This window comes from Solanum pennellii, chromosome 11 (assembly GCF_001406875.1).
Source record: "Solanum pennellii chromosome 11, SPENNV200".
Classification (NCBI taxonomy): Eukaryota; Viridiplantae; Streptophyta; class Magnoliopsida; order Solanales; family Solanaceae; genus Solanum; species Solanum pennellii.
The window spans coordinates 27,520,670-27,545,737 of NC_028647.1; the positions used below are offsets into that span (position 1 = coordinate 27,520,670).

The 25,068-nt window shown below is 33.7% G+C and overlaps 1 pseudogene; it reads right to left on the reverse strand.

The window, feature by feature from the left end:
* Window positions 1–863: 863 nt before the first annotated feature.
* On the reverse strand, window positions 864–21,312 carry LOC107003779 (annotated as a pseudogene).
* Between the last annotated feature and the right edge of the window lie 3,756 nt (window positions 21,313–25,068).

Genomic DNA, 25,068 nt, shown 5'->3' on the forward strand with positions numbered 1-25,068 from the left:
GATTCAATAATGAAATGAACAAGAAAAATTAAGTGTGCTTCCAATTCAAATAAATCTAATTTATAAACATATAAAATCAAATACATGTAAAATATAATCATAGAAATAGGATTAAAAAAAACTCCTACAATATAAATAATTGTCAAAAGTCATTCACATAAATACAAAATGAGTCATAGACTCAGAACGTGATAAATCCAGAGGATTCTCTCCCAGAAAATATTATTTTATATATCTTTCTTGATTAATATGTTGCTGACCCTTATGCCCCCCTCCCCTTCCCTTTTAGAATAAGGATTCATAAAAAATGTAATGGGTTGTTTATCGTTTTGAAGTGAAAATGCATTACAAAAAAATGTAACAAAGGCTACCTTGCTGAAGCTTGGTTGTAGATGTAGTGAAAGAAATTGAAGAACATACTTTCATGCACCATTCTTTATAAATTATCAGACGAAGTTCATGAAAGGTCAAACTATTGAACTCCACAAAGGTCAAGCAGCATGGTCAAAAAATTACACCAGCTTCCCAGTTCAGGCACAGAGTTAAAGATCAAGTATATTACTTCATAATCAAAAAGGAAAAAGTTAATAATCAATCAATGCTTTAAAGTATCCTCACAAGAAGGTTGAACTATTGTGTACGCAAGAGTTGGTAGGGGAAAGCATTGAAATTATTGATTTTATAGGAAACTTTTATTTATGTATGTCTTTTGAGGGTGTGCCCACCACCCTCTGGGATGCAAGTTACCAATTCATCATCCATAAGATGATTAATTATTTGTGAATACATAATTACCCTTATCATAAAAAAAACAAGTTGAACTATAAAGGAACAAAAATTTATGAATAAAATAAGCATACTTTTTAAGACAACTCTCTTTTTCTGTAGCGTAGGGGAAATATACCTACTCTCATTATGATCCCACCGTCCAATGATATGACTCAATTAGCTATAAAAGGTAGTGACTGCATCATGTCTGCCCTTGTTTTGTATGCTTTCAACCATGAGATTAGTCCATAGAAGAGGGTCTGTCTGAGGCCATGACCAATGCTTGTAACATAATACAAGTTCGTACTGTCAATATTGATCATATTGACAGCAAAACCAAGAAAACCAGGAGGAGTTTTCTCGTTGAGGTGTCTTGGCTTCCTTATGGCAATCCTGCTCTGAGGGTCATCAGCTATAAATTCACCTGTGTATGGTCTAAAGTGATAAACCAAAAAGGAAAAAGATAAGAGAGTAAAGAAGTGCTAAAGAATATGAGAAGTATTTGCAAGAAGAGATCATCATAACCTCAAACCTTAAATTCTCAAGACAAATTATAATATATAAGTGATCCAAAGGTCTCCCAATTGAAGCTTCAGCGCCAAAAAGACCAGAACGTTTATTCATAAGACCTTGTATACCAAATGTCTCCAGTGCTTTAACTCCATTATGCGTCTTGCAAACAACTGCTAACATTGTTTCTAGCCCTAGATAATTTTAGAGACTCTTGGATTTCAGAGATAAACATACAAATGTCAGTCCTAATACAGTTAACTTCACAAAAAAAATCGCAAGTACATGAACTTCCATGATCTGTCTACCTCTTTGTAAAGCTATAGCACTAGAGCCAAACTCGACCCAAGAGTATATCTCATGAGGGGAAGATTGCCGAAGCATGTTAATGCAAACCACACATTCATTTCCTAAAAAATGGTGGACTAATTTGTAATACCTAAGAAAGCAAAAAAATGTTCTGATACTAACTATCCTTCTACCCTAATTTGTGACCTCCAAACCATAATCACTCTATTTATACCTACGACAAATTCAAAGACTATAATATATCAAACTTTTATTCTCAAGTCTTCCTCATGCAAAAACATATTGTAATCTTGATTGGGACAGAGTGAACATGTTCATAGATCGCGTGGAGGTCAAATGTACATAAATGACCATGACTTTCAGAAAGTGTGTCTTAGAAAGTGCTTATGTTTCCTTGTGTGTTTAAGTGAGTTCTACGTGTTCATTTTGCTTGAAATTGATGTTAGATGTTCCTAATACCTAGACGAATATGTTTAGGGGTTTAACGTCTACGTACGACAGCACCTAGAATCCAAGAGGGGCCATTGATGAGGACCCCATTCAATTGGCAAGAGGCTCTCAAAAAGTTACACAGGACAGCCACAAGGGATGGACCGTTGGTCAACCAACGGCCAGTCAACCTTGGGCATCGATTGACCCTGAAAGAATTGCCAAGCCTGAACAATTTGAAGACTTAGACCCAATTCACGGACCCCTTAAATGGGGCGTCGATGGGGCAACGGCCCGTTTGTGAGTGGGCGTGATTTGGCCTGACAAATTGATGTCCTTTCCTATAATGAGTTAGGGTGTTTGGTTAATTCAACCCAAGTCTTATATGAACCAAGGAAATCAGTTTTAGGTCTTTTTAGGTATGTTAAGATGTTACAAACCCTTAGACCTAATTTTAGACTCCATTTCCTAAAAGCCAAAACCCCTCTCTCTTAAAACTCTCTCTCAAGTCTCCATGCAAGTTAGAAGTCAAGAAGAGCTAAATTGGCTTTTGGTGGTTGTCTTATTAATCAAAAAACAGGGGAGTGCCTTCATTGTGAGAAATGGTAGTCATCCTTGAACTCTTTCATTCAATGAGCCCCTTCAAATCAATTTTCAAAAAGGGTTTTTAACCCTAACTACTCCTATCTTTTAACTCTATTGGTCCTGCATGAAAACGTTTTAAATTATTAAAATATAATGATTTTAATGCTTAAACTTCAATGAAATCATGTTAAAGCTATTTATCAAATTATGGCTTAAGAAATGGGTTAAATGAGCTTGGTTTTGTAGTCTCTGAGCTTTGCTTTACTTTTGTTGTCATTGATGTTTAGCTACTGCCCTATGGGATAATTTATGATCAATTGTTGAGTAAAATGTTATAGGTGATTGAAGATCGAGTTAAAGGGTATGTTGGTTATGTTGGTTAGTTTTAATTATGAAATGCTCTTGAGTGTTATGTTCCACCTTCGTGGTAGCGGTGTTTCTTTTAATTTTATTAATGTTTAGTTACTTGGGTTTTGTGAATAAGGCCATGAAGGCATATTATATGAAGAATGATGAAAATGTAGATGCTCTAGTTAATGTGTTTTATGAAGCTTGTTATGAAAGGTATGCTAAGGATTATGTCTAAATGACTTGTATGATAATGTGAAGCATGTTAAAGTGTGTGATGTGATGAAAGAAAGTTTAAGCATGTGTAGAATGAAATGTAAATTAAATGATGCTATGTGCAAGGTGTGATCACATGCACACACACACTCACACTTGTATAAATATGAATGAAGCTAAGTTAAGTCAAAAGGGGAATTTTGGAGTGAACATGATTCGTGAATTGGGAAGAAGTGTTTAGTAGAAACCTCACTATTCCCAAGAAATTTCTAATGTAGGTTGGAGGGTGATTACACTTCATGAGCTGAGAAGTGCTGTCCAGAAGCTATATGTGACCTTTAGTAGTGAGTGTTGAGAATCCGTGGGGAGTTATTCCTAGCACCGTGAGCGTATGAAGAAGGGGTGGGTACACTTCATGATTTGAGAAGTTGTATTCCAGTGTACCTCTAGAGATGAATTCTCCTTGTTTGTAGAGAATGAGTTACTCAGTAGAAATCTCCTTATCCCTTAACTAAGCGCCCGCATAGGAGTAGCTCTTAAGAAAGCCATGTAAAAGCTAAAAAAAAGTAAGATCTCACCCTAGTCAATTTAGGGGACCCTTCTCCAATAAGTGAACTATCAGTATTCCATGTTTAGATCTCATGATCTAATGTCGGTTAAGATAACTCCCATAAAAGTAAAGTACTAAGTCTTCTAAAAGAGTGTACTACTTAGGGTAGGTAGTGGAATGGGACGCTATTTATCCATTACAGTAGGTAGGCATTCAAAAAAAGGGAATCATGGTGAGCCTTATATAAATTGAATGAACTAAGTGCCTAAAAGAACGACTATTTAGGGTAGGCAGTGGAATGGGACGCTATCTATACATTGCACTATGTAGACTGTCCGAAAGGGGAGACTAGGTGCTACGCCTTCTAAAAAAGTTTGATACATAGGGTAGGTGGTGGAATGGGACTCCATCTACTCATTGCACTCAGTAGGCAATCTGAAAGGAAAGTATTGGTATGTTGCTTGAGTGTTCTTCTAATGTCTTGTCATTGAGTGGGGGCTTGTTCTCCCAAGGTGAGTAAGCCAAAAAGGTATACTCTTGAGGATTACATTGGTGTGTATTAAATGAGGTATATGTGCACTTCCTTCATGTGTTACTTTTGTGAGTCTTTGGATAACCTTAGTTAGGGAAACTCCTACGGAAGTGAGTTCACTTCCTCTTTTCTTGGCCTTTAAAGTTCACTATTTTGGAATAGGGATAGTTCACTATTTTGATAAGCTTACATTAAAGTTCTCTTTTTGTTAAAATTATGTAAATCTTTCTCTAAGTGTAAAATTGTTATTATTATGTTTTTTTACTTCTATATTCTTGAGTGCTTTACTATGTTGGCATGAATGTGTATTTATACTAAAATGTCTCTTTTTGCATGTTTTTGCATATGCCATACTTAGTACATTATTTGTAGTAACTTCATACCTTTTTATACTCTATAAGTACAGGTTTGGAAGCAAGGTTGACGTGTAGAAAGCAAAGCTTGGGAAAGATGCTCTCAAGACAAAGTATGTCCTTATATATTCGAGGGCTTAGTTCTTAACTCTTTTAGTTTTATATAAATTCCTACTATGTATTTCTTTCAATGTAAAGGCCTTGTCCCTAAAATATTATGTCGTGTCTTTAAGTTGTCTTATGATGATGAGATTCACTAAGTATTTGTGATACAGTTCTTTTTATATTAAATTTTTTGAAAATATTTAATTCCACACTATATTTCATGTCTTATGTAATGAATGATAGTTCAAGGACTTATAAAAGACCCCAAAGGGTCATGTACGCCCGGTCATGACCCAAGGGTCGTCCCTAACTTCTAAGGGTTTTTGTTGGTAATGATAGACTTGATATCAGACCATAAGTTTATGGAAAATAATTTATGGTCTAAAAGCCTCACAAGCCACGTATTGTAGAGTCTTGGTCATTGGAGTGAGTCGCGACACATCCATGGACAAGAATCTATAGGACGATAGACTTTCACTTTCTTCATTACTCTTGTTTCGTGGAATAGAACTTAACTACATATGATGTATCTCTTTTTCTCCTTTGTTCGGTGGTTTTATAAGTGTGATTGATTGGAAAAGGAGATGTTTCTTAGCTTAAGGGAGAGAAAAGGTGATTTTTGATGTTATGACAGTTTTGTGTCTAGAAGAGTAGATATGATGGTATGTTTTGAGAATTGTGGTGTGTAGCCATTTATGGCACGTGTGACTTATGAGGTTGGAATTATTGTGATCAGAAACTTTATGGTGATGTAGTTCTAACCATGGTAGGAATTATAATGATTGAATAAAGTGCCATGGAGAGAAAATGAGTTATCTTGTGATTAAGTTCAATGATGGTTGAAATGCTTTAAGGTGTAAATTTGAAGAATGTTCAGAGGATGTGGAGATTTTGTAGGAGTTTAGGGCAACCCTATTGTGTGGTAAATGCTTCATTGTTTTCTTATTATTTGGTTGAGGTTAATGTGTAGATTTACTCTAAGTGGGGAAATGTGTTATGATTACCTAGTTAGGAAGTTGTGGAAGTTATGTTAGCAAAAATGGTGAACTTTATATTGAAAAATGTTTTATTTTTTCCAAATGAATCTACCATGATTGGTGGAAGTGGAAAGGACGAGTTTTTTTCCATGAGATTGAGTTATGTGGTGCCAAATAGTTCAATGAGGTGATGTTTAAGAAAGTTTGTCTAGGCTTGAATGCTAAGAGGAGAGTGTTAGTCTTGACTAGTAGAGTTGATGTTTAGACTTGATGATCATGTGTTAAGAGTAGTATGAGTTCCTATCTTGTGTTAAGTCCTTTAAGATGGCTTTACCATTGTGGGGGAGAATGAGTGAGTAGTAAGATAGTTGATATCCTTATCTTTCCTTTTTGTTCTTACTCAGTCTTGAGACAAAATCCTTAGTAGTTTTGTAATGATTAAGAGTCTTGCATAATAGTATGAGTTATCATGTGTTGTATATGAAGCTAGATGACTTATGGTCTAATGTTAAGGAAGCAAGTTAAAGCTAAGTTTTGCATAATTAATTTAAGTAGAATGACATGTAGTATATTAAGTCCAAAAGATTCCTCAAGGGTCACTAAGTGGGAGCGGTAGTATCGGATACTACTCTCACATTTCACCTAGTGTAACTTACCAAGTCTCTTTGGATTAAGTTAGTATGTCCTTATTTCTTATATTGTCATGTCATTTTGTTAAAGTTGCTTGAAAGGTGCATTATAGAATTTTTAAGAAAGTGACACAATAAAGTTTTGAGTTCACTATAAAGGAGACCAAATTTTGAGAAAATTGCATTTTAATGGACGAAGGTTTTAATGTGTGTAGAAGGTTGGAGAAGGTAGTTCCTCCACAAGTGATGAAATGAAAGTGAGATTGATTTTGTGTTTTTTTTTTCAAAATTGCATGTGTTACTGTGATGCTCACTGTGAAAATCTTCATTTTTAAGAAAATTTCTTTGTCTTGAATTTTAATTTCAATGTGTGCAAAAGTGTTGTATACGATCATGTTTAATGTAGGAAAAGGTAGTTACTCCATAAGTGAAGGGTAAGGGTGGATTTTGAAAAGTGAAAGTTCTCGCAAAAGTGCTTGTGTTGCAAAGTGTTTGAAAGAGTGAGATTGTTCTCCTTGTTTGTTGGTTCCTTGACTATGATATTTGAAAATAATTGTAATGTGTTATATGTATCTATTTGAGTCCTTAATGTTCTTAAAGTTTTAATTTCATTCGAATACGAATGTTATTCCAAGTGGTGGAGAATGTAACATCCTAAAACGAACTAAGGTTAACTAGACCTTCGTGAATGTTTCTTGATTTAATTTTAATCTATATTGAGTAATATAGGATTAATTAGGAAGTGTGTGAAGTTTTGTTAATATTGGAGGACAAACATCCAAGAACGTCCATGACGTTCGGAAGGTGTTTCTTAGAAAGTGCTTTTGTGTCCTTCTGTGTTTCAGAGTCTTTTACGTGTTCGTTTTTGTTGAAATTTGTGTGAGATGTTCCTAAGTCCTACAACACTATGTTTAGGGGTTAATGTTTGGATAGGACCCCACCCAAGACCTACGAGGGGCCCTAGAAGAGGACCCCATTATGATGGCAAGAGGCTGTTAAAAAGTGACAAACGACGGACACAAGGGACGGACCGTTGGTTAACCAACGGCCGTCAACCTTGGGCGTCGATTGGACATGAAAGGCTAGCCAATCGTGAACAATTTGAAGACTTATCCCCAATTCACGGACCCCTTCAATGGGGCGTCGATGGGGAAAAGGCCCGTTTGTGAGTGGGCGTGGTTTGGCCTGACAAATTGATGTCCTTTCTTGTAATAAGTTGGGGCGTTTGGTTAATTCAACCCATGTATTTTACGAACCAAGGAAGTCAGTTTTAGATCTTTTTAGTTATATTAACATGTTCCAAATCCTTAGACCTAATTTTACACTCCATTTCCTAAAACTCAAAAACCCCTCTCTCTTAAAACTCTCTATCAAGTCTCCATAATAGTTAGAAGTCAAGAAGATCTAGGAGGGATTTTTGTATTAGTTTTATTCTCGAAAAATCAGTAGGGTGTCTTTGATTGTGAGGTATGGTAGTCATCCTTTAACTCTGTTCCATTTAAGGAGCCCTTTCTAGTGAATTTTCAAAGAGAGTTTTCAACCCTAACTTCTTCTATCTTTAACTCTAAATATGGGTCTTGCATGAATACATCAAAAGATACAAATATGATTTTTATAATAGTAGTTGGTGATTTTAATGCCAAAATTTTAATGAAATCATGTTAAGTTTTTTATCAAATTATGGCTTAAGAAATGGTTAAATGATCTTGGTTTTGTAGTCTGTGAACTTTGCTTTACTTGTATTGTTATTGATGTTTAGATACTTACCTAAGGGATAATTTATGATGAATTATTGAGTGAAATGTTATATCTTATGAAATCTTGAATTAAAGGGTAATTTGGTTATGTTGTTTAGTTTTAGTTATGAAATGCTCTTGAGTGGTATGTTTCACCTTCTTTGTGGCGGTGTTTACTTGAATTACATGAATGTGTAGTTACTTGTGTATTGTGAATAAGGACATGAAGGCATATTATAAGAAGAAATATGGAAATGAAGATACTCTTGTTAATGTGTTTTATGAAGATTGTTACGAAAGGTATGCTACGGATTATGTCTAAGTGACATGTATGATTATGGGAAGCATGTTAAAGTATGTGATGTGATGAAATAAAGTCGAAGCATGTATAAAATGAAATGTAAATGAATTGATGTTTATGTTCAAGGTGTGTTCACATGTGGAAACACACTCGTACTTGGATAAATATGAATGAAGCTAAGTTAAGTCAAAAGGGGAATTTTGGGGTGAACACTTCCTGAATTGAGAAGAAGTGTGTAGCTATGTTAAGTTAAAAGGGGAATTTTCTGGTGAACACTATTTCTTAGTTGAGATTTAGTAGCACCCTTACTATTCCCAAGAGCTTTCTAATGTAGGTTTGAGGATGGATACCCTTCATCAGTTGAGATGTGGTGTCCTAAAGCTATCCTTGACCTTTAGTAGTGAATGTTGAGAATCCGTGGGGAGTTATGGCTAGATCCGAGAGGATATGAATAAGGGGCGATTACACTTCGTGAGTTAAGAAGTTGTATTCCAACGTACCTCTTGAGATGAATTCTCCTCGTTAGTAGAGAATGAATTACTTAGTAGCAATCTCCTTATCCCTTAACTATGCGCTCAAATAGGAGTAGCTATGGGGAAAGCCAAGTAAAATCTAAAAAAAAAAGTAGGACCTCACCCTACGCAAGTTAGGGGACCCTTCTCTGACAAGGGAAGTATCAGGATTCCATGTTTATCTCTCATAGTCTATGTCGGTTAAGCTAACTCCCACAAAAGTAATGGAAGTTCTAAGTCTTCTAAAAGAGTGTACTACTCAGGGTAGGTTGTGAAATGGGACACTATTTAATCATTGCACTAGGTAGGCATTCCGAAAGGGGAGTCTAGGTGAGCCTTGTATGAATTGAATGAATAAAGTCTCCTAAAAGAACGTACTCTCAGGGTGGGTAGTTGAATAGGACGCTATTTATCAAGTTCACTAAGTAGAACTTCCAAAGGGGAGTCGTAGTGCTACGCCTTCTAAAAGAATGTACTACGTAGGGTAGGTGGTGGAATGGGATGTCATCTACTTATTGCACCTAAGTAGCCATTCCAAAAGGAAATCTTGGTGTGTTGCTTGAGTGTTCTTCTGATTTCTTGTCATCGAGTGGGGGCTTGTTCTACTAAGGTGAGTAAGCCAAAAAGGGGTACGCTTGAGGATCACTTTGGTGTGTAATGAAGGAGGTATATGTGCACTTCCTTCATTTATTACCTTTGTGAGCCTTAGGATAACCTTAGTTAGGGAAACTCCTACGGAAATGAGTTCACTTCCTCTTTGCTTAGCCTAGGAAGTTCACTATTTTGCAACACTGATAGTTCACTGTAATGTTTCAATAGTTTACTGTAAATTTTGATAAGCTTAGTGTAAAGTATCTCTTTTTGTTAAAAATTTTTGAAATCATTCTCTAAGTGTTAAATGGTGATTCTTATGTTGTTTTACTCCTATATTCTTTAGTGATATACTTAGTTGTCATGAAACTGTATTCATATTAAAATATCCCTTTTTGAATTTTTTTGTATATGACATACTTAGTACATTATTTCTACTAAGATCATACCTTTCTATACTCAAGGTTGAAGTTTAGAAGTCAAAGATTGGGAAAGATTCTTTCAAGACAATGTATGCCCTCATATATTCCATGGCATAGTTATTAACTCTTTTAGTTTTGTATAATTTTTACTATGTATTTCATTCAATGTAAAGGGTCGTTTCCCAAAGATATTATGTAGTGTCTTTAAGTTGACTTGTGACGATGATATTCTCTACATATTTAAGAAAGAATTCCTATTTATATTAAAAGTCGTGAAAAGTTTTTATTCCGCACAAATGTAGTCACGAAATCCATATTTACTTGAAATTAGAATTACTGCTATTGATATGAAAATCTTACAAAACATTGTATTCTAGGTTACTGAAAGAACAAACTAATGACAGTGACCTTTTAAAATGGCATATGTATTTTAAAGCACACCTAATTAACTTGAAAAGAAGGAAACAATACCTTCTATATACAAAATTGAATCATCCAACCTTTTCTTCTGACCCGGTAAGAATTTAACATTATCTTCACGGTGTTTAATTTGAAGACCAATATCCTTTTGTCCATCCCCATGTTATTGCAGTAACTAAATGATGCAGACACGAATATTGATCCATTTACTTGAAAAAAAACTATCATGTCCATTATCATCTAAAATAATGGATGCTACTAGATTTATCCATACCGATAATCAAAACTATTATGTATATTGCTTCCATTAATGAGAAAATAAAATAAACAAGTCTGCTATCTTTGAAAAATCATAACCACCTTCGATTCACAGACAAAAGAACTTTGAATTTCCATTTTGCATTATGTCTCGATCGCCGGCAAGATTAAAGGAATTCATCAAGTCTCTAGTAGTTCTTCAAAATTAATGCAAAAGTAAAAACTAACTTGCAGCTTTTTAAAGTTCCACAACAACAACATACCCAGTGTAATCCACAACTGGGGTCGTGGGATTTTGTTGATTGTTGAGTGTACACAGATATTACCCCAATCTTATAGAGGTAGAGAACTTTTTTCTGATAGACCCTCAGCTTACTTTGTCAAGTAACAGAATAATAAAAATTAAATAATAAATATAATACTAAAATTGAATTGACATGTTCATGCATCGTGATACAACCAAAAACATTTAGGAGCCCTTAATTTTTTTTTAATAGACACAGAAATTCCTTTGTTTGTTTCTATTAATTTCAGCTAGCATATCTAATCAACACAAGTTTACAGGCCATTTTTATTCACCTGGGCAGCCTCATAAATTAAACCAGATATTTATTTTTAATTGGTGAAGAGTATCTTTTATAGAAATATCAACAAAAAGAGAATGTTCGAAAAGGTTAAAACTTGCAATTGAAAGAGGCAACTATAATAAGTATGTAATGAGCTAGTAAAATAAACAATAACTCCACAATCATTTATATAATTCCACCTGATGTGATATGATCAACAATGCCATTATCTAAATTGGGGCTTCGTTGTGTTGTGAGAGAATGTAACACTCGATTAGCAAGTCATTCTTTATTTTGACTGAATGGGTGCCACAAGCAGATTCATTGAGGAAGTGTGAAGTGAAGAATTAAAATAGTTCGTATTATGAAGATTTGTTACATGATACGCAAAGGATTTTTATTAATGCCGAATCATCCAATAAATTTATACTATATTGAGTGAAACTACATTAACACGTAGGATTTAGAGTTGGGTTTACTGTAAGGGCTTGGGTTAAATATTTTAGGTAGACATTCTCATACCTTCTTCCTTTTTATGACAACCTATTATGCTTCAACCTATCACATAATAGAGAACCCACCATCCCACGGACAAAGAAAGATTTTGATAGTTTGTGTATCCGGCAAAACATTCTATACATATGAAGACCTTATTGATACTCATCAAAAACTGTAGATGAATAAAGTCAACTCCGACACAATTAACACCATGCGCGGTCTTATGAACCTCTTTATTCTAATTTTTAAAAAATAGTATCGTTGTGCATCATTCAACCAACGCCATTGGTCACAAACACCTCACGAAAGGATAGATGTAGGATTCTAGTGACCGAAATAGTACCACATGCCAGTGGGAGAGACAATTCCGCTAGTATACTAGTGACTTTTTTGTTCAATATTGACTAGTTATTTCGAGACAATATATATATTTTATACAATTTTTTGAGCACTTTCTGGTGACCTATGCATTATTTTCGACATATCTAAGTTTTCCAATCTCACATTTGCCAAAGGATATGTTGAGATATTTGGGATGGGATTAGAATAATAATTTCACTCCCCTGATGGAAATACCATGTATCTACCTTTTCAATCTATGGTTGTTATCTTTCATTGACCTCTTCATAAGTTGGACATTAAAATGCTTTACCACATGATTTATTAGCTTTGGGGATTCTAGTATCCTTGTATGTCAATTGTGCAGGTAATTCTAAGGTTTGAAATAATCTTCTTGATCTATATTTGGACAGTTCAGCAAGTAATTCAGGAGTTTGGCATGAATCGTGGTGAAGTTATTCACTCCATGTTTTATCAATACATTTCATTTAATTTGTGTATATATTTTGTCGTTTATTTGACGTTATCGTTATCACTGTCAATGATCAGGATAATATCACTAATTTGGAATAAAATCTCTTTTAGTATTTCCAAGCTTAAGACGTTGGTAGACAGAAATGTTTTCTCGGTATTGAGGTTGCTCAGTCTAGATTAAGTATTTTTATTTTGCACCTCATGTGTCTTGAGGACAGGCGGAGATACTCAGTGATTCTAGAAGGTATAGATGGATAGCGAGAAAGTTAAATTAAAGTCATTAGACATGACATCCTTTTCTTGTAAGTCTTTCATAATAGTTTATGACTTCCCCGTAATAATCATTAGGATTCAATTTTTCGTATTTTGTGATATATAAAATGAGTTGCGGGTATATGACTACATTTCGATGATCAAGGCCATAAGTATATCATTGGATATATAAACGAGATTGGGCAAGATCACCCGCTCATAGACGTTTCAATTAATGAATATTGTATTTTAGCAAGAGGTAATTTTTTATCTTGGAAGTGTAAGATGCAAAGTGTGTTTGCTCGATCACGTTCTAAAAATCATTATTGAGAAATAGTTATAGCAACTCGTATGCTAGTTTGGATTAGACCACTAAAATTTGGAGAAATCGACCAAATGGGGCTTGAGAAACGATTTACCCCTGGTGAGAAAGACAATGGTTGATTTTATGACAGGCAATTCCATTAAATAAAAAGCATTTCACAGTTTTACCCACCACGCTATTTCTTTGTTAAATTTCCATTTTCACTAGATCCTAACATCCTACTTCCTCCTTAATCATGAAGTACATTAATATAGTTCAGATATCATAAAATATCTAACTAAAACCCTAGATTCTGTTATACAATAAACTAGAAGCCACATGAACATCAAAATTGATGAAAGAATTGTATCAAAAGCACATGCATGACGGCTTTATCGGTTCCCATTTGCATTAAATAAGTATTTTTATGGTTTATATATCTTATCCTGAAACATGATTAACAGAATTAGCATTTTAAATTGAGTAGAAAAGTCAGTTAGTTCACTAAATAATTCCAAGGATAAACATAGGGTGCAAAAGAAAGAAAGGAAGAACCTGAACCTTCTCATCATCTATCGACGATTTTTGTTGTGCACTTTCAATTGTTGAATCACCGTAGAATCTGAGAAGAGTGAGACTGGCGCCATCGAGGGGAAGAGTGGAGAACAATACTGTACAATATTTTCATGTAATCGTGTATAGACAATGTATAGTTGAAGAGTGAAGACTCGCGTCGCTGGTGCATTAAATCTCAACTAACTCACACTTGATACGTGTAAATATGATTGATATTTTTGCTTAAAAAAATTAGAAATATAAAATTAAATTAAATTTATTATTTAGCAAAATATAGTAAGTAGTATTTTTCTACCTAAAATTAGTTTAAATTTTGTGATAGAGATAACAAAAAATTGTTTTCAATAAAATGATTCTATGTATATATAATATATCAATATCATATCGTTTATTGATATTGTACAAATAGTATGTAATCGTGTATAGGAGATGTATAACTATATATTAGAGATGTACATTGTTGATACAATAAACTATATATATATTTAATCTCAACTAATTCAAATCTCCCCTAAACAGTTTCAAAAATTAAATATGATTTTCACTCGTTTAATATATTATTCATGTTTGCGGCAAATCTAACTCGTGATTTTTTTGTTAATTATGCAAGATATGATAACTTTTAAATCATCATTGCAAAGTTTTCTAAAGATATTTTTCATTATAATCAATTTGTGTATATTTCATTGATAAATATTCATCCCTTCAAAAAGGTTAGTTATCACTAAATAAGTAAAAATTATCATTGTTTTTACATGTTATGTACTGCACCACCAAAGCGTTCTATGGAATAATTCATCTTTATGACCACCTAGGTGATATGAGAAACTTTTACAAGATGTAAGAAGATACAAATTTGGATGAGCTAATGGAATCACGTAAAAAGGGGGGGGGGGATTAATAAGATTGTTATGTATTATGATAATTAACTAATAGTTGAGCTAAATTAGGTTAGTAAGCTAATAATTTGGCCAATTTGATTAAAAAAAAATTGAATGACCAATTGTTTTAATTTTCCCTTTTTCAAGTTTGGATTGATGAAAAATAGTAAATCATGACCCATTTAATTTTCTTGGGTTAAGATTGATTATTTATCTGTTTATTTATTAGCTCACACATTTTATAGTGCTTCAAATTTTTGGACCAATATATACTCTAGAGTTTAGGCTAATTCATGAAAAAAATCAATTTTTATTTAACATGTAATATATAATCATAATAACAAAAAAAAATTTTTACAAGCTACTCAAAATTAAAATGACATATAAGCAACTAAAATATAGTGACAATTGGGTGACTTGAGTTATGATGACTAGTTTATTCAAATCCAAATAAAATTTGGAAAAATTTGACAAAATGTCATTTTGTCCAAATTTGTCCCTAAACTAACTCAATTATCACTAATTATATAAAATAATCATTTGTCTGAGTCATTAATAACTTCTCCCTTTCTTATTCTTCTCTTCCTCCTTACTCTCCCTTCTTTTCTTATTTATTTGTTGTTTTTCTTCTTCCTTCCATTATCCTCCCTTTATTCTTCTTCATATTTTTATCCTTCTTTCTTATACAAATCTCGTCCAAATGCTCGATTTTAAAAATTAACGTACAGTAAACATGCGTTGAAACTATTTAGAGAATATTGGAGTTGGTTGGAATAGAAAAAAATGAGAAGGAAAAACTACACAAATTTGACTTATAAGCCAAAGAACTTATTCAAATTATACCTAACCCAATATATTTAGCATGAAACCCACAATCAAAAATACCTTACTACCCCTTATTCTATTAACTGAACCATTGTCTCTTTATCCTTGATACTATCAGAGTCTATATATCCATAGCGGTATAAAAGTTTAAATGAGTAGTATTTTCACTGAATCACTACTTCTTCCCCATTGATACAATTAGTAATTAAAAAACATAAGTTAAACAAGTAAGGGGAGAAACTCTTGTAAATAGTTATGTTCTTTTGCAAGAATAAAAAAGAAGAAGAAGAATCCGCAATGTATGCTTTATTATATCTTAAAATTAGGTAAATTTTCCTCTCTTTGCCATTGGTTAACGACCCCAATTATAAATTAAATTTTATTAATTTTGTTCTGCAATTGTTCATGTTCCTTAAAATTCAAAATCAAGGTTTTTCTAACTTGTATGCACATTCTAAGGCAATTTGATTATAATTTTGAGGAGAGATATATTTGTAGCTTCAACTTTATTAAGACTTGCAACATAAGTTTGTTTAAGATTATGTCTATAGATTTATCGAACTATGAGTTTGTATAGGGGAAACATTAGATAATTGGTGTTCTATTTTTTATCCCATTCCCTTAGACATACACACATAATCTATTTCATTATCATTATATAAGTTTGCTCATTAGGGTTCATATCCATCAAAATTACTTGCCTTTAACTCCCTATTATTGTATCACGTTACATTCGTTTCATATTCAAATAATAAGAATAATCAACAAATTTTGTCTTAAGATATGGATTCGATAGAAAGTTCACAAATTATAGCCCAATGATAGGAAACTAAATAATTATTTAAATATAAAATTTATTGTTTTCAAAATTACATCAACTTGTTAGGTAGCCCATTTGTTTTGAATGATGTGGAATTCATTTTACTACTTAGTTTTCATAGTAAATACAATTGTGTTATTTAATGCATCCTTAAATTTTATTATACTAAATTTCTAGGTTTGGGGAAACCAAGATCCATTTTTGTTGCAAAAAAAAAAAAAACATTCATAACTGATTTAGTCATTGTAGTACCAGATTTAAGGTGGATAACAGGTCCCCGTGGCATGGTGTCTGCGAACGCTCAAATTTGAACGTCCCAACAGAGAAATTTCATAAATATGTCCATGTAAACACTCATACAATGATTCCATATTACTAATTTCAAAAAGACTATAAAAGTCTTATAGTGATAAGTGATGAACTCTGTTTTCTTTTCGTAAAAGAACATCTAATCAAGAAACTACTTGTACTGTATGCATTTTTTTTATATAACGACATAAGGAACTTCTGGTGGGAAATTCCACTCGAGAATCTACTTGATTACTCTAGACGATGAATTTCATTTGCTCTAGGTAAGCCCTGGAAAACATCATTTCTTTAAAAAAAAATATAACAGAGAGCCAATTGAGAAAACGAAACAGAGAAACAGTAAACTTGCAGCTCCACTCATGATTCATTAACAAAGTGTACCAAATTGTATGAGAATGGATAAGTTTTTTACCTGGACGCATGATGCCAATTCGGCCCCAGTTTATGATATTTGTTTAGTGTCTACTTGTCTTTTCAAATCCTATTTCATTACTCATTTTCTATTACTTGGGGTAGTTCCAACGTGGCTATGCTTTTTAATTTTGAGGTCCCACAATTTTCAACAATTCTAGTTCCTCGTGTTTCTCAGCTCAAATGGCAACTACTATTTTGTCGCCTTTTATTGTTTCATGTTATCTTCCTTGTCCTTCTCCTATTAGTGTCAACCTCAATGTTCCCACATTTTATAAATAGCCCATGTATACAAAGTATGTCAATCCTAAAGAACGTCACACGAAGAAATCAATCTAATCAAGAAATTTGATATATATTTCTCAATATAACCTACCACAAGGTAATAGCTGATAGACACATAACCGACAAAGGACACCTAACGTAGTTTGATGCACATCGTTTATGTTCCTTCTGATAAAATAAAAGAAAATTAGGAGTAGTCAAGAGAAAATTATAGCTACAACCTACAATATGTGTACATTGAAAGACACATGGGTTACAAAAAAAACTATTCCATTGCTCATTAACTTGTTATTCCATTTAATACCTCACTGGTGAATATTTAATTTTTCAACAACCTCATTATGATATCTACTCCTTTTCCACAAACAAATGATCTTATAGGTTCAATCGGGTGAACAACTAAAGCTCGGAAGCCGCTGGTATAATTCTTCTAAAAGCATTAATCTCACATTGTATTAAACTGTATCTCAGTTACCATGTTCCTTAAGATTGTTGTGCTACTAATGTGGGGCTTTACTTTTCTTTCTGGTATGTCCTTTAAACATCACGTGCAGCAGTATATTGGAAAGAAATCAACAATTAAAACCAGAAGCCCGACGTCTCACTCATCAGCAAGCCAATTGTAATATATAAAACAATGGATTTACTTTGTTGCCTATTGCATTCTTATCATCACCTATTTCAAGTGGCATAATTTCTTTTATCGTGTAAAATGTTGTTCAGTACCTGAAATATTAAAATATAAGAAAGTTTATTTTTAGTTTTGGTAAAGCAAAATACATGGAGAGTATATAAGAATTTAACATTGTATTATTTCTTAGGAAGGGCCTGAGAATTGATGGAAGCAATAGTTTAAATTGGTAAATTAAAATATGTGGAGAGTTTAGATTGGTAAATCAAGATACCTGAAGAGTTATAGAAGTATCAAGCGGGGACTTCCTTAAAATGGATGGAGAATTGCTAGAAGCACTAGATTAGACTACTGAATCAAAACACCTGGAGATATTATTAGGAATTTCAAATAGCATTATTCCTTAGAGGGAGTGAAACCTTGATAGTTAACATTGGTAAATAAAAATGCCTGAAGAGTGCATAGAAGTTCCTTAGGACGGCGTGAAAATTTAGTTCCTTAAGCAGGCGTGAAAATTCAAGTTACATCGTCTTATAGACTTGGCGTGAGAATTATTGGGAGCAATATATCATATGGTAACTTTAAAACATCGAGAGTTCATACAAATTTCAAGCAATCAATAGAAATGCGAGAAAATTGTTATAAACAATAGATTAGATTGGTAAGTAAAAAGACATAGAGAGTTCATAGGAAATTTTGGCGGCGTGGTGAACAACTTCTATGGCGGGGCAAGAGAAATCAGGAGGACGGTAGTTTCTATGTTTTTAGATTGGTTGTTATACAGGTTTGAGGACATGGATTTAGAGATGAATAGGGCGTAAGTATTTCTGGCGGAGTTGGGATCAACTGCAAAAGTGAGGGTTCAAAAGGGTTTGACAAAGTGGATTATGATGAAGCAGTTGTAAAGACATTTTTTCCATTTTGAGTTGAGCCGTTTCAGTGTTACCATGTAATTTTGTTCTAATTGGACACCTTTCGGTTTTGAGTGCCAGACAATGAGTTAAAAGAGAACTCTTGTTCATATCTAAAATAAACAAACATTATAATGAATAATCTATTAGTTTATATGTACATACAAATTTCATCAGTGCAACCAGCCTAATTTTAATTAGAAACCATAAATAGTGAATACAAACAACAATTTATACTTCAAAGGCCAAATTTAATAAATTTTGAAGAACAATATATCTTAAAAGGTAACGTTTTATGTAACATTGAATCATTTTTTAAACAACAATGAGGACTGGAATGTTATCAAAAGCGGAGAAAGTCAGTTTAAACGTAAACTAAAACACAAGAAGTTTAAGGAAAGGTAAATGGAAGAAAATCATGCGGAAGAAGTATACAAAGTGTTTATGGAATTGAAACTGTAATACCTAGATGGGCTGCGGAGCTTTGTCTGTCCTTATTTACATATTCAGAGTCTTTGAACACAATTTCTAAATTATGTTCCCTATTCTAGGTACATTTTATTGTAGTTACATTTCACACAATCTGAGAACAAATGTTAAAGGTAAAAACCAAGTGTTGGTACACTTACCTATATTTTGAACATTGATAAAAAGGAATTGACCTTGTGCGGAATCATCAAAAAAATCTGAAACATCTTTTGATTTAAGTGTAGTTGAAATCCGTGGAGAAATTTCTTGGAATATTTGAACTCTAAAAATATTTATACTCAACTGTAATTAATCAATTTGGTTGCGCATCAAATCATTGGAGTTGTTAGTTTGTACTTGTTGAAAAAATATCCAGTCAAAGTAATTTATGTGTAATGGTTCTCTGTTTTTTATTGGTTGTAGTCTACCCATCAATCCATATGTTATGCGAGAGAGAAGCGAAAAAAAGGAAAAATTGAGATGACTGATAAAAAAGAAAGGGATATTAAGAGGGCTTAAAGATAGAAATCGTGGTGTTTTTAAGTAAAAGAGATGGTTGTAGTGACTTTTCTTAAGGGAAACAATTATTCTTAATCAGTGAAGACTGTGTTATGGCTCATACTAATAGTGTTGTATGTGTTCAGATGAAGACAAAATTGTTACAAAGTTTAGTGTGGAGACAAAGAATAGTTGCGTCAGTTTAAAATAGTTGCATCGTTCATCAGGCAACGTGATAGTTGGCTGGCGACAGAACGCCACAGCGTTTGGGTTGAAGTGGAATTTTATGTTTGCATTTTTCTTGTAGAGGGGCACGACACTTTTGGAAATATATTAAAATAAAAGGGAATTTATAGAGGTTGTGGCACCATATAGGCTGCCATAAGGTTTTTATATATATATATATATATATATATATATATATATATACACACACACACACACACACACACACGCACACACACACATATCCTCTAATTAAATTATACATTATTTATATAATATCGATATATCATATACACATATTAGTCTAGTATAGTCCGCAACTTTTCATGGTTATTTATTTTTGTTTGGTAGGGAGGGCTTTCCCCACTAATTTAGCCAATGCAGAGTAATTTCAGAATAGTTGGATCGAGTTTCAATGTGAATATTGAACATAAGATTGGATAAACAATACTTGTAGAATTTCACAGAATATATTATTATTGTATTGTGGCAACTTTTCGACACATTTTTTGCGATGCATTTGGTTTAGAGTTCTAATTATAAGGATTTCCTACATGCTCCACCACAAAGTATTTATTAATTACAAGTTTAGCGGATTATAAAGTCTTAATATAAGTAACAATTAGTTAAAGAAAACAATATGTGACAATTTAATCTATTATAGATGGCAATTTACTCAGATCCAACTCCATTTCCTCCCATCATTTCATAGTCCAAGGAAACCACACCATCTTCTATGTAGGAACTAGCCATGTAAATGTGTTATCTAGACTTGAAACTTACCGAACATACAGTAAAATGATGCAGGGAGAGTTTCTCCATTTGATAAAGTTATGCGTGTAAAAGCAAGTTCTCTTTGGACATCACAGCTGACTCCTCAAGTTTGTGTCCTGAAACAAAAAGGCAAGATCCTTAACACCTTTGTTTTCCAGAGAGCATTGATCAGACATTGATGAAACATGATGTGTTAAATGGATCGCGAGACCTAAAATCATAACAATTCGAAATAGTTAATATAAATTAAACCAGAGAACGAAATGTGTAAACCTTATATCCCCAAGGCAAATAACCTTATATGGATCATTGATGGAAATTACAAGCTTTGAAGCTAACATATCAATAGAACTATCGCAATTCACGTTTCAATCGATCTGATAATTGTCAAGAGCTATGGCACTGAACGGGATTCTCATATTACTGCAACCGACTGAACTTCTCAAAGATTTGTTAAAACATGCTAGGGATAGGTAGTAAAAGTAATTGCATACATACTGCCAAGGAAGTTCTTATACCGAGTCGTTTTAAAGAAAAGGATACCTGCATAAACCTACTAAGCTTATGGGTCCGAAACTCTCCCAGAAGTGCAACCACACCAAGCATGTCTTGAGCATATATGAGATACAGCTGTTCAGGTTTTGGTAATCTGAGCGGCTTGTGGATAACAACAGTTGCACTGTCTGCCTTTCCTTCATTCTTCTCCATAACCATTTTTTTTATCATAGTCCAAGTCGTGAAAAGAATCAAGACCGGTATAAACTGCATGATCATGAGCATTTTATATAAAATTTTATAGATGCATTTAGTATGTCTACAAAGAAGTGAAAACGGTCCATTACAAATGAGGTATCCCTCTACTACAAGTTACTAGAGGATCTCAAATTTCCCATGCAATCATGTTATCAGGGTAGACCGCTACCCTCCTGCCAGAAACTGTGGCTGCATACACGGTGACAGTAGATCATACAGTGAGAACCAAACATCATAAGGTAGCAACAGTAGGTAATACGTCCACACATAAGGTACTAGTGCTAAGTAATACACAAATTACTTTATTTATAAATAGTAGCAGTAAGTTAGAAATGTATAGGTACAATATTGACTGCCATTTTCTTAACTCTGTAATGAATTCTATATAGAATTAAAATAATCTTGCATTTTATGCCAAAAAGCTAACAACAATGCAATAGAATTTAAAAGGTCCTTCGGAGTAAAAATCATATGATACATCTGTTTTGTAGTTCATGAAGTGGGATTAAGATAGGCTAGCTGATTTTACCAAACTCTCTAAGGTTAATTTCTAGTTATCAAGGAAAAGGAAGCAAAGCTAGAGTATTCTAATAATACTCTTGTCATGACATGCGACAATCTCCGCTTTAAAAAGAATAATGGAAAGAATACCATTTTAAGCACATTCTTTTAGAATGAATTTTCAGCACATTTATACAAAGAAGTCTTTATTATTGTATTATCATAGGTAGTTGCAATTATATACAAGATATGGAGAATAATATATATATTTCTCAAAGATTAAAATAATACAAATACATGTAGAGAGCAATATAACTATGGCAACTAGCTTTTCAGAGCAATATAATTGTGGTAACTCGATATTCAGATCCTAGAAAATCATCTATATTATCTATATTTATTACACCACTATGATTATGTAACACTCCACAAGCTGGAGCATAGATATTTGTCATGCCCAAATTGTAAAAAATATAATCAACTCGAGTCCCATTAAAAAACATTTGTAAACAAATCAGTTAGTTGGTCTCATGTCTTAACATAGCTAGTGGAAATCACATTTTCCTGAATCTTCTCACAAATAAATGGCAGTCGACCTTAATAGATTTAGTTCTTTTGGTACACCGGATTTAAGGCAATATGAAGAGCAACTTGATTAAGACACCAAAGTTTTGCTGGGTCATGATGCCTTAACCTAGTTTCACATAAAAGGTGATGTATCCACATAATATCACAAGTAGATTGTGACATAGCTCTATACTCTTATTCTGAACTAGATGGAGATACAACATTTTGCTTCTTACTTCTCCATGACACTAGGTTTCCTTCAAAAAAGTAACAATAACAAGTAGCAGACCTTCTATAATTTATGGATACATATGTCACGACCAGAGAGCATCCCCTAGACGTAACTGGCGGCAGCGTCCTCAGAGAGGACTAAGACTATCCTCTTATTCGTTATTACATTTCATAGGTTAAAATGCAAAAAATTAAAACTCTTCATATGTACATAGTGAGGTTTATATAGACCTCTCGCATATGAAGCATACTTAGGATTCTTGTTTAGACAACATAATTAATATATAGGAAATAATCAAATGATTTGTCTCATATTGAACTATCTAAACGAATACAAATGTTTGACATACACAATACAAAGTAAATATATCATTATAGACTTTCATCACTGTTCCAGATGATTAAGGAATGAACAACGATTTTATGAGAATACAACCTCAAACACAGAATATAGAAAAGGTAACATCCCCGAACATGAGGACCTGACATCACTTGGAGGAAAGAGTCCAAGTCTTCTTCAATTGGCCTCCTAGGAACTCACTGGCCGGAACCTACGTATTTGTAGAAAACGTAGAAATATGGGTTAGTACACCACTTGTACTAAGCATGGATATATGCACATGTTGGAATATGCGCGTCCACTACCATTCAACGGACCAGGTCCCTTGACACAGCAAGAACAGTGCAGAAGATTAAACAATATGAAGAACACAACACAAGCAGTTACGTGGAAACCTCCTTGCTCAAGGGAGTAAAAGCACGACCTGTTGCACAGGATTTACAATCTTCTTCACTAATCTTCTCAAGCAAAAGGGAAATCCGGTGACAATCAATGTGAGAAAAAGTTATTAATCTAACGATCAAGTAATCTACATATTACTTGAAGAGCCTAAGCGGATAAAACACTGGCCACTAAGCTATCACCCCTAGATAACTTAGAATTTACTAAGCGGATACCACACCGCCCACTTAACCACCTAACTCTAGATGACTTAGAATTTGACTGAGCAACAAAACAATGTTGCCCACTAAATCAGTTAACCTTAACTTAGACTTTTACAAACCCAAAAAAAATATCTGAATCCTTTATAGATTAGGAACACATTTACAATGTAAGTACATAGACACAAAGATCTAAATACAACAAAGATTCTTCTTTACTCTATTAGGTCCTTCTGTTGAGTTGAGCAATGTTCTTCCTTGAAGATTTCCTTCTGTTCAAGCTTGTGAATTTTCAGAGAAAATCCAAGTTTAATTTGCCAAGTCTTAAATTTGTGTTTGTTGGAAAGAGATAATATATTTCACCACAAATTTGTTGAAACCATCCCAATGGATGAAGGCCTGCTGTTGGAAAAGATGTGCACCTACCGCATCAGATGTGGCAGCTTTTCTGACAACTATCTTTTCACCTTTTCACGTCGCAGTCTTGCGGGGACAAGGTCCCCTGCTTGCAAGGACCAGGTCCCCTGCTTGCAAGGACCAGGTCCCCTGCATGCAAGGACCAGGTCCCTTGCAAACTTCTTTGTGAGTTCTTGAAAAGTCTTGCTGACTGCTTCCTTCTTTGGATGAATGAATACAATATGGTATTTGTTATGGTAAAAATATCAAACATAAAGAGTTATTATCCATTAGACAAACACCCTCCTTCATTCTGATTGGTGTAGTACACTGACGCCTCACCAACATCTGACGTGACAGCTTTACAGCTGTAACCAATTATGTATGTGATGGAGGAAACTCTGCCTGGGACCAGTCCTTGCATTTGTGAGATACTGAAACATACAATCTCGTCCGCTCTTCTTATTGGTGTAGGACACTGCACTTTTCACCTACCTCCTGACATGACAGCTTTTACGATTGTACCCCATTTGTATCAGGATGAGATAACTCTGTCACGCACCAGGTCTATGTATTTGTGAGGATCATCAAAACACCTAGAATATAACATTTTCCCCCTTTTTGATGATAGCACACAAATATGTCTCACACTGAGTTTATCATTCATCTCATTGTCAGCAGTTCCAATAACAAGGATTTGGTTCTTTGTTAAATCGATAAGTTTGTTAAATCATCAAAACTTCATATCAAGTTCGAGCTATCATCTTAACTCAGCTTCGAACTAACATTTTCACCCTTTTTGATGATAACATACTTATTCACCAGTTCCCCCTATCAAAAAGAATTCTTAGGGTAACTGGTGTTTCATCATCTCGAAGTTTGTCAACTCAACAAAATATCAACATAGCCATTTCCCCCTTTTTGATGATGACAAACATTTTCTTCCCCCTATCGACAGGACCAGGTCCTCGTCAGGTAGCATACATTTATTCCCCCAGTCAGCATGACCATATCTCTTCAAGTATTTACCATTGATTCCCCCTATCGATGTGGCCATGTCTTCTTCAAGCAGTTATAACA